This window comes from Lissotriton helveticus, chromosome 1_1, assembly GCF_964261635.1.
Source record: "Lissotriton helveticus chromosome 1_1, aLisHel1.1, whole genome shotgun sequence".
Classification (NCBI taxonomy): domain Eukaryota; kingdom Metazoa; phylum Chordata; class Amphibia; order Caudata; family Salamandridae; genus Lissotriton; species Lissotriton helveticus.
In genome coordinates this window covers 312946634-312959004 of record NC_136057.1, presented here as the reverse complement: position 1 = coordinate 312959004, position 12371 = coordinate 312946634, and positions in this window count along the sequence as shown.

The window sequence follows — 12371 nt, the reverse complement described above, 5'->3', positions numbered from 1 at the left end:
ACAATACAGGCCCGCCTTACCCAACCCCCTGAATCTCATTCCACAAGCCCATCAGGCACATTTACCCTGATTGAGTCATACTCGTACACAATCCACGAATATGCAGAACAAGTGACGGCATTCAGGCTTTCCCCTTCATTCCTCATAAAGCCTGAATTTATCTGCTGTTCCACAATAAAGTCACCCCTTCTATTCTCAAACACTGCAAGAAACTGAAGAAATGGCTTTTCAAACAGGCTTCCTCTCACCAGTCCTAATCCAAGCCAGACTTGCATCTGGTTTCAGCTGCTGGATACCCTAACTGGTGCTAACAGCGCTGTGCATTACGGGTAATAATTTACAGTTAAGATCTCTTTTTTGTGAAATTTGATCTTTGGAGTCACTGGCAAGCATTCAATAAGAAAGACGTAAACGTATTTCTTACACATATAAGTGTCGATTTTCTCACATCTTCTGAAGGCTACCCTTGGCGGGGTGGCAGGTCCCTTAATACTCGTTCCCAGAATCCTTCCTCATACGGTGAAGTCACAACCACATGCAAACAAAAGGTAGCCAGGGTTCAATTCCAATTAGAGTGTTTAATTTTTTTTTGCAGCAAAAAGAAAAATGTCTGATGCGTTTTGAAGCCTTCGCTTCTTGGTTACGGGTCATTAGCATTTAACACATTACACCATAAATACATGTGACCTGCCTACCACCATAGAAGTAGGACAACATTGAGTACTTCACTATAACCTTTCCATTGGTGGCAATCTTTAAACATCTGAGAGGTTGCATTTCTTATTGGGTTATTATCACAACCTAATATTACTGTGTTGTATAAAAGAATAATTAATCACACTTTACTAAATTATATTGCACTAAATTCACAATATGTGACTCATGTGATAGAAGTACATCAACATATATCACCCATACCCAAGGTTATGATACTACCCCAGTGGGCTAAGAACCTGTTGTACAAATAACTGTTCCTATTATGCCCGAGTGGGCATCACATCAATTAGATCCATATAGAAGGATCACTCAACAGTAACTCGACTCCCTATATTATGTTACAAAAATACAAACTTCCTTTATCTGCCTATCAAGATGTATTTGTTCTTTTGCATTCTTATCTTCTTTTCTTCCATTCCCCACAACATAAAAAAAGACAGTGTTAGATCAATCTGACCTAAATAGCATTTCATTAGTTTAATTTAAAAACAGTAAACATTATTTTTCCTCGACTCGCATCAACAGTTTCTTATTCCACTGGCACTCAACCATCGGGGATCTATCCCAGGTGTACTGCTAACTCTTCATCCCTATTCAGCTCCTTTGGGAATATAGTTTCATATTTGATTATTATTTTAGATTCAAGTCTGTGTAAAGTTTGTGTCTTCTTGCCCCCCCCTCCAATATTGACACTCTATCTAATACGCAATATTTCAACAAGCTCATATCTTTGTTGTGTTTCTCCACATACGCCTGCATCATGAGTACCCCGCTTTGGCAGCTTAAGTGGGAGTTTTCACTGGCCCTAATTTCCTGATAAGCTGAGTCTTGCCATAGCGTCTGTTTTATTGGTCCCTCTGGTTTGTAAGCATGCATAAAAGCCTCATAAAATGCAGAAATGGAATACCAGGGCAGAGCAGGGGTGTAGGACGTAAGGGCTATTAAGTGAACCAGGAGACAAAGAAAGAAATTATGAAAATATTAAAAACGGGAAGAAAGCAGCAAATACAGTGAGTGCAGAGAAACAGGAGAGAAAAATGGTAGCTAGAACCTGGAAAGGAGAGAGCGGAGAAAGAAAGTAGGAAGAAATGTTGGAAAGAAGGAAAGATGGAAGGAAACATGCAAGAAAGGACGAGTGGAAGGAAGGGAGGTTGAAAAGAGCAAATGAAGAAAGAGTTCATGTAAGAAGGAAAAAAGGATGGGTAAACAGAAGGGCACAAGGATGCTTGAAAGGATGGATGGGTGAAAGGATGAATGAATGAAAGAGTATAATGATGGATATGGGTGGATGAATGGATTAATGTCAGAATGGTTATTAGATGGATGGAATGGTGAAATAGTTGATAGTTGGGATGAATCATTCTATTATGCGGAAAGAACTGAGTTGTACAACTTATATTGTAGGACATTGAAGTGATTTTGCATGTGGGCAACCATTCGGTTGCCATGGCCGATCCACGGCTAGATTACGATTCAAACTAATAGGGCTATGGTTCTTCATTATGAGTAAATAGTCCAATTAGGTATAAATGCAAAGACAATATTATGACATACTTAGTCAGGTGAAATCATCGTGACCTTGTCACTTCAATATAATGTGTGGTACAAATTGATTGTAAAATATACTCACAAACTGGGACATAAAGCAACACTGTCAAGTGTTGCAAATGCCGATCCACGGCAAGATTAACATTTAGGATGTATATGTAATAATGTTGTTACATTTCTTTATATAAAATGGTAAATCATGTTACTATATGAGAGAAACATGCTCTAAGATGGCGCCCGTATGAAAATAGGAGGCGTGGTCCCTTGTTTGTGTCTATTTGCGTTCATTCACGCGCTTTTAAAAATGGTGCCGCGAAATGCATTGTTCATGACACTGACGAAGGGAGTCTCTCCCGAAACACGTTTGTCCGAATAAAAAGTTTGGCGTTCTAAGCCTTATTGATCCTGTGAGTGCTGCGTGTCTTTTTGGGCAGAATCAAGGGGACACAGTGTGGAGCTTTTATATTGGCGCGGAACACCGCCGCGCTGCAGCACCCGCCTTTTGAGAGTGACTCGCGAACGGTGGAACACTGGAGCGACATATATATATATATATATATATATATATATATATATATATATATATATATATATATATATCTCCACACACACATATATATATAAGGCAAGGGGGGTCACATCCGCCCTGTATGGTGCGGAGTTATGGGGCCACTGCAATTTGGAACCCCTATCCAAGACTGAAAACAAGTTTCTGAAGGACCTCCTAGCTCTCCCCCTGAGCACCCCAACAGTTCCAGTGCTCTTGGATTTGGGCTGCAAAAGTATTAAAGACCAGGCCCGCCTTCGTCCATTGCTCCTGTGGTCCCGCATATGGAGGGTCCCTGAATTAAAATCCTATGCCGACGGCCTATTGGAATACTGAACATGGGGGGTTGGAACAAGATTAAGTGGCTGCAGGACACAAAAACGCCTTTGGGGGAACTGGGCCTAGGAGATTGCTGGACCTCAAGATCTGCCCCTCCTAAGGCAGTCCTCAAAAAATTATATTGGGATTGGGTCTCATGCCAACTAATTGGGAATCCACATCATTGCAATTCGACGGCAGCGTTTCTCAAAATAAAGGATGTGGTATTATACGAACCCTACATGGACCTAATTACTATGCCAGTGGATAGGGCCCATTACTTCAAGTTTAGAGTTGGTACCCTTCCACTAAAAGCAACTATATCGAAGTGGAAGTCCTATGCCCATTTATCCCCCTTTTGTGCCTGTTGTCCAACTAGGCCTGAGACGGTGGATCATGTACTCTTCGAGTGCCCAGACTACATCCATCCCAGGAGATACTGGTTGAAACCCCTTTTCAAACGCTTGGGAACACGTATACATTCGGTGGCTCTTCGAATTTTACTGACTGATACCTCTCCACCTATAGTCTGTGGTGTCTCTAAATTTTTAAAACGTTCCTGGTTGATTCGTTGCAATAGATTGACTATATCGGTTTAATTCTTTTTTAGCTAATTTATCTTGGGGAGCTCCCTAAAATTTGTATATATTTTAAGAAATGTATGACATACGTGTATTTTCTCTTAAAAAATGCTGTTTTTAAATGTATGCTATGCTTGTAAGATATCTTTTGCATATCGAATAAAGCTTTCAACCACATATATATATATATATATATATATATATATATATATATATATATATATACATGTACATAGATACATAGATAGATACATATATTTATAGGTATATAGGTATTTTCTGGCCAGGTCACTGTAATTGCCTATACTGACAAAAACTGAATCAAATGAATGTGAAATACTCTAGACAAGCTAAGTGGGCTCTTGATAAATATATATATATAGACTGCACCTCAATTGCTACATCACATTGAGGGCGTATGCTTTCCACAACTTGTCAATGAATACTGTCTGTGGTAACACGCCATCACACTAACATTGTTACTTCCTGGACTCTGCAGGACAGACCTCTCTGCTCTGTCTTCTTGGAGCATCACTCTTTCTTCCAATGGCTGACCTCACATAGCTTACGCAGCCGTTCAACTCCATATCCCTCAAATGCAATACACTCCTTCGCCCAATCTAATGCTGCCAACACACCTGAGTGCATGAGATGGCAGATGTTCCTCTATCTTTCAAGACGTGACCTCATCAGCTGCACATTGTGCATGGAGCCGTCCAATGGGCTCAGCCTTCAGTAAGCGGGCAGCCATGTTCTGAGTGTGCTGAAGCCTTTGCTTCATCCTCCGGCAGACCACCAGAAACACTATTCACATAACGAGGCTGGGCCAGAATAAGTGGATTTATGGCTGCAGCCTGATGAGGGAAGAAATGACATGATAGGAAGTGCTTACTGGCCTTCAGTTGAAAGGAGCAGCTGTGGGGACTGATCTCATGGTCAAGTGCAGTCAGAGGCAGCCAGGATGAATTATTCCCCTGTGTAGATCACTTTGATCGCATTCAAGCTGGAAACTAAACTGTGTGTCACTGATCAAGATTACAATTTGCAGAGAACTGAGGTTGGAATAGAAAGATTAATTATAAAAGAAAGAAAACATACAGTAAAGGACATATTTATGAGATAGTGTGGCAAAGCAGTGCATCAAGTCACTGGGAAAGGGCAAGAATGCACTGTATTTACGGTATACAGGGTATTGCTGACTTGTTCCCCCTGTGCTGGTGCAGAATGGACTGCCTAAAACTAATGCAAGGTGCCTGCGTTAGTGCGTTGCATGCAGGATTGTTTTTGTGCGGGAAGGGACACCTTTCTGCACGAATGCAATCCTCAGTGGCAGTATCCTCTTCCAATGAGTGCTGTAGAAAGAGGAATTAGCAAGCAGAACTAAAGCTATATCTCCCCATTACACCTCTCCTGGGGAGGCGTCTTTTTAGCATATTCCCAGATTTACAAGGTCTTGTAAATCTGGGAATGTGTAGAAAACCGTGGGAGTTGCGTGGGAACACCCAGGCAACGTCCGTGGAATGCCTACCTAGGGCAGAGTAATGCAACGTAGTGATTTGCGCTGCGTTGTGTTTCTCCAGATTTTTGGAGCCACTAAAACCCACGTAAAGTGGATTTGCGTGGCTTAAAGAATCTGATGTAAGCTTTGCGTTGCTCTTGCATCACGTTGTGTGGTGCAAGAGTGATGCAAACCAGGCCTTAGTTATTTAGCAAGAGTAACAGTAACTTATGTCGGATCATGATTAGATGGAAAGTACTTCTCTGTGTTGCAGGTCATAATGTTGATTGTCAATCAAAGCCTTTTTACACCGATCGATATTTAGGGGTCTACTAAAGGGCAAGTGGTTCTTCTCTAAGAGCTGAGTTGACATTACTCTCGAGCCTTAGGCCCTTTACTCTTAAGAATCTGCCCCTGTATTTGTTTATAGTGAACATGACATGCCCTCTAGGGGAGTTTGGTCATGATGAAAAGGGCCTTTAATTTTGCCGCTGTCTGAACTACGAGCCAGCTTGGATGCTTCGAATGTATTTATGCTTTTTTAGAATGATGTTCACCCTTGCTACGTGATTTTTCCCACAGTTCAGCTGGACGTTTTGGGGACGCCCCAATTCATCTGAAATTAACCTTGCTTCTGGCATTTCTTCTTCCTCTTGCTGCAGGCGGATCCCATGCAGGTAAGAGTAGTAGGGCGGTGGGGCCAGGCGAGGGGGGAAATCGACGGACGATGTAGAGGGAAAATTAATTATTTATTTAATGTTCCCTCGTCATCCTCCGGCAAAATCCCCCCTCACCCGGCCCCACAGCCCTACCACTCTTACCTGCAGGGGCCGCGGCTGTCTGGCTGTGTGTCCTTGTCTCCAATGTCCACAATATAAAAAAAGAAAGAAGTATGTCCTGGTTGCCCGTCTCATGCCGATGACCTCTTGGGAGGGCTAGAAGTGTGACTCTTGTTGGAATTAAATGTTTGTTGCATTGTATTGCCCTATGATAAGTTAGCATTTGCAGCGCCATTTTCTATGTGGCCGCTATTTTGTACCATGAGCGAAACTAGGTTTTCTCTCTCACTGCTCCAGCTGAAAGCAGCTGCAGTAGTTTTAATTTCTTCAAGGTTGAGCTTCCAGTACTAATGAATACACTGTCTTTGTCTGTACATACCTTTCCCATTAGGTTGACTTGTTCCCCGTCCTTAGAGCGGCGGGCGCAGGCAGAATAACCTTGGCGCTGAAGATAACATGTACCCGGTCTCAGGATTGTAGCCCATCCTTTTGTATCTCCTCTGTTTTTCCAGCTATCAACTGAAAAATTCCAGTCTGGGTGTGTCTTTAGTGATTCTGGAAATGTACAATATATGTTGTCCAGTTGGTAGAAGTCAGTCCCTCTGCAGCAATCAAAGGAGGCTGGTCAGACTGGACTCCACTTGAGTGCATTACGAATAAATACTTTGGTTTGTATTCTCTACTGTCTGACCGACTCTTCATTTGTTTGGAAGGCTGAGAGGTGGTCGCGAGTTACCCGAGTGGCCCTAATCAGGTTACTTCCTTCGCCCTGTATCAACAGACATGCACGAATACCGTGCATGTTCAGGTATAAACTATCTCATAGCTATGTAACAGGAAGATCTACCCTCTGGTGAAGCACAGGTAGGTACATATGTTGCAATACATCTCTTCCTGATCTGTGGGTCACATAAGGTGATACTTCTGTGTCAACTATTTGTGCCCTCTCTTATATGGAAAGATGCCCTTAATCCGGTTATTGTGCTGACGGTGGAGCTGTGAGTAAAACCTTTCTCTTAAAATCATGGCAGTATTTTTAAAATTGCCATCATGTCTATTGGTACTGGGTACCTTGTTGACTTTTCCTATGGCTTCTCCCGAGATGCCCTTTTTTCAACATGACTTCTCTGCCCTCAGAACCTCTGGCTGGAACATCTTCCATCAGAAGCCCCTGCTCCGTCATTCTCAAGTGAACCCCATGTTTTATGTCTTGTGCATGGATCTAGTCTAGTATGCACAGGCCTCTCTTGTGCCACGCACGGTTTTATGCCATTTCCACTGATCTGTAGCTTGTTTCTAATAATGCTAGGTAGTCCAAAGATATGTCACAGGCTTTTTTCGCACTGATCCGTCATTATGTGTAGCTGGACGCTGCAATGTACTATCTTCTTGCTAGACCTGTACACAAGTGTGAGCTTAGATTCCTACAGCAGTGATTGCCTTTATTCATGTTCATTCTAATTTCTCGTCATTCATTTTGTAGTCATACATTAGGGTGCATAGCATGCTATGCCCATGCATTGCACCCAGGCGGCGCAGAATCAATATGCCATGAAGGTTTTTTTTTGGTCAGGGACCCCAAACCAGTGGTCTTTGCCTATTGTCTATTTTAATGAGTGTCGTCCATCTTAATGTGCACCTCAATGGCTTCTACATAGACATCTTTGAAGGCACAACCTCACCTTCTGAGCACGCTCACAGAAGCAACATTCCATACACAACATTCCTTCAGATGGTCTCAATCTAAACTTCCTCTGCAGGCCACAGGCCCGTGCACAGTTTTGAGGACACTCCGCCAGCTGGTCACACTGACGACGCGAAATAAATCTACCGGGATCTGCGTCACCATGTGTATGAGCTATGTCATCTTATTGGGGATTTATTATGGGAAAACACTGAGTTATTTTGCAATGCGTAAACTAAGTGGGAAGAATGTTTAACCAGACTGTGTGCCTGGTAGAAGTCGTTTTATTTACTTTGGTGGAACAGGAAACTATAACTTAGTGACATCATCATGGCTGGGAGAAGATGTGAAGAGAGAAAAAAAGAGAAAAAAAGAAAGAGGGACTCGGGCATCAAGTAAAAAAGTCGCATCCATCTACCCAGCGGCTTGGGTGAGGAAATCTCGCCTGTGACTGCCCGGAAAGAACAAACTATAAGCAGGTCCTGCAAGACTCTAGAAATAGGGACCTAGTTAGAAATTACTTATATTTATTTTACTTTCATTAATTTATTATAAAGCGTTCTCCAGGCCTAAAAAGCGTATAAGCGCTATATTATAAAGAAAGTCGGAGCATAGAGAAAATAGGTGCAGTGGAAAAATGATATTTACAGATAGGCGTGCAGTACATACAATGTTACAAGTAGTATCGGGAAACATGCTCAAGGATGTAAAAGGACCATTGACATGATATTATGGGAGAGAGATCATTGCATGAGCAGAGGGCCCTGGGGTGTATCCGTACAAAATGAATAGATGCCTTGTACAACAATCAGTTGGGGCGGTATATTGAATTATTAGACATGTACCTATAGGTGACAGATGCTTGCAGGAACGGAGAACTAGAGAGTAAAAGCATCAAGGGGCATATTATCAAGGCCCGCGATAAAATTATCGCCGCTTTAGCATCCGTTTTTGGGAGAAAAGCAGCGATAATTTTATCGTTCCTATGCCTCTGCCCCAGTTTCCTGGACGCCCAGCTTTGCAACGCTAATGATATGCCAAGTGGGCGTACCTAACTAAAATAACGTGAAAAATGTCACTAACGAACCTTTCTCCTATTATCAATCTGCTCGCTAGCCTGCGTAGCAATGATAATAGTAGCGCTAACCACGCTTATCGCAGGTTTCATTACACCTGCTTTTAATCTTACTTAGCCAATGTATCCTATGGAAGGTGGATTGTGAAGATAAGCCCTCCCTTCCCTATTAACAAGGATTCTCCTATCGCTGTGCTATTATCGCTGGATTTCCAGCGATAATCGCACATTTTGCAGCTATCGCTGGATTCTGTATCGCATTGGAGATACGTGTTGCTGATAGCGCGCTATCTCAGCGATATAATCCAGCTATAGCCTGCGATAATCAGTCTTGCGCTAAGCGCGCTTAGGGATAATTATCGCTGGCTGTTGCTGATATGCCCCCAAAGATGTACACAACAGTGATGCATACGGTTTATGGAGTAAGACAACCAGTATCAGTAAACATGAAATGACACCATGTAATAGAAGAGTTTGAAGGTTTTTTGGTTCAGATATTTCTAGTCTAAAACCTCTTTGGTTTCTGGAACAGCCAGTGAGCAACCCTACATAGCTTACATTTTTGAGAGAGGTATTTGGGTGTGTATATGTAGTAATGCAGGCAAGTTTTAAAGCATTGGGTTGGTGTGGTCATTACTGCACGTGCCAGCCACAGGACGTGTATCCGCGTGCAATATTGCTTTTAGGGGTGCAAGCCTGGCTTTGGATAACCTAAACAGGAGGGCGTTACCATGTTCGATTCTGATAAGAATCCTGGCTTGAAAAACATGTTCAAAGTCTCAGTTGAGAATGAAAGATTAGATTTTTAAAAATCATTTGGGGTTGTGGCCTAACTGCCAAAAATGGCAAGGGCGTCTTGGTGAGTCTCCATGGGAGCCATGATAATCCTGGCAAAATCCTGCTTTCATCCTGCCATCTGGACCTGCCTCAGGTCATAGAGCTTCTGGAACAGCTAGAGAGAAAAGACTCATTGGTGTTGACTTTTTGTCCCCCTCCTGTGGCTTATCATTCTGGCCGCCACAATGGCAAGCCGAGCCGTGAAGTAAAGCATCTGCTACGGAGCTGTGATGAAGCAGGTGTCACGGAGCTGTGAGATTGGGGATTGGCTGTGTGCAGTGGGTCCTGGCCTTAGTGTTGGTGCGGGCTGTGCAGGTGAGGTGTTCGGAGGGGATACCACAGGGGAGGGGCTCAAATCTCATTTGAATAGTTCTGATGAGAGGAGTCGACCCGCAAATCACTCTGCCAACCTACCCTGGGTTGCTACACTGGGCTGTTGTGTCCTGTGTTTCTGTGCATGAAAACTCTAGTGTCCTTAGACAGACTCCTTATAAGTATTAGGTAATCTGATGGGTGTGGTTGGGTGTGGTTAATAAAGTTTGTGACACAGTGCTTTGAGTTAACGATTGCACTCTGAAGAATAAAGACATGCACTACAGAGCTCCGTGTGTTGCATCATCGTTTGCATGCTACCAGGCTGGGGAGGACACCACAACTGGTGAATAGATATGGGATCTGTAACATGAAGAAACAAGAGTGCTCTCCCTGAGAATCTGCCACGGTTCAGCAAACTGCTTGTGTGCGCCACGAGCACCTGAGTCAAAGTGAAGCAGTTGACAGTTGTCGTATGTGGAGTCAAAGTCCCACTACAGCCATTGCAAGGCTTTCGAAGAAGTCGAAGGCCCCACAGAAAGTTCAGTCACAGTTGGCCTGGAACCTGCTGGGAAGGCAGAAAGAGGAGGGACTGCTCCGCAACATAACAGAGAGCCAGCATACATACATTATGATAAAGCTAAAGGGAGTGGCAACCAGGTACAGAGAAGTGCAGAAGGCCGCAATAGCCATGTGCACAAGCACGCCAAAAGCAGCAGCATCCAGGCACAAAAAAGTTAAAGGCAGTGAAAACCAGATATGATGCAGAAGGCTGAGAATGGTTGATGACTGTGCACATAGAGAAAAACAGCTCCTCACTGCCAAAGGTCAAAAAGAGGCCACACAACATCAGATCTGCCACGACAACACTGATGCAAGCACATGGCTGGGGCTTAGAGATGGTATGAATGGAGCCGGTTCAAACAGGCAACAGTCGGCCCTGGAGAGAGCCCTACCCTCAACATCAGTGAGGTCCACAACTGGCTTAGATGCAGCCGTTTTTCAGAAATCGCTGTTTCCATTTCATACCTCCAAAAAGCACAATATTTGCGCTAGATGGACTGCCTGGATTGAAACATTCGGTGATTTAATTGAAGCACTAGAAAAAACAGATGACATAAAGATCATCAAATACTTAAAGAACCTTGCAGGTGAAGGAATGAAAGAAGCGATAAAGAAAATGCCACAGCTGATGAAACATTTTACCGTCAGATTATAGTGGCATTAGAAATCAAGTTCAATCCAATCCCGAACTTCGACTATGAAAGGAAAATTCTCACCCAAGCCAGACAATAAGCTGGAAAAACAATAGATGAGTTTGCTGAAAGACTTGAGGCCCTCATCAAGCCCAATGAATTCAATGATGAACAAGCCATCCATGTCAGAGTCATTGATGGTTGCTTTTCTGACTCTTTCAGACGACATATGCTATCTGAGACGCTCAGGGGGATATTTACAAAGAAGTGGCGGAATGAGGCGAGAGCCGTCATGGCTTAACGCTTCACTCTTTCACTTCAGAAATGCAAGGCTACACCATATTTGCGTTTCCCCCTGCACTGGTTCTACACTTAGCAGTGTAGCGCCAATGCAGGCACCCTTGCACTACAGTGCAAGGGTGTCTGCATTCAGAGGAAGATTGGTTATGTTCAGGAAGGTCCTCCTTCCTGCACATAAACAATCTTCAAATGCCATTTTGCCACTTCTATATGTGCTTCTTAATGCAACACACATGGAAGTTATAAAATGTCATTTTTTGAAGATTGTTTATGTGCAGGAAGGGTCACTTTCCTGAACATAAACAATCCAAGGGGTTTTGCTTTTTCCATGTGTGCTGCACAAGGCGGCAGACATGGAAAAACAAAAACGAGGAGAAATAAAAGCATTTCTCCTTGTTTCGCCAAGTTAAGACCAGGTTTTCCTTGGTCTTAATTTTTGCCCTGCCTTCTATTTATGCTGCCCTTAGAAATAAGGGCTGCATCAAAATCAATGGGTGTCATGGTGGAACTCCCATCGCAACACCCACTGCCCACCCCTTTCACGCTAAGCATAACGTGAAGGGGGATCTTAAGTGGCTCCAGTGGCTTAACGCTGCCTTATAAATAAGGCAAAGCACCTATCGCCACAGAAATGTCGATAATTTTTTTTTTTCTGTGGCGATATGGGCTTGTACATTTGCCCCTCAGTCTGGAGAAAGTACTCATGGCTGAGCGAGCAGAAGAACATGTAGATTGACATACTGTTGATATGGAGGCTGGAGTAGCACAGAGTGAATCAGCATTGAACATGCAAAGCAGGCAGAGACACAAGGTTGAGGGCCATAAAGTGATGTTTCAGAAGAAAACAAATTGTGCTTCTGAAGTGGATTCTCCTTTCTGCACACAGGTAAATGTCCCGGCATTGGACAAATATGCAGAGGCTGGGGGAAGGAAAGCCATTTTGCAACGTTTTGAAAAGTGAAAGAGAAACTAAGTGCGT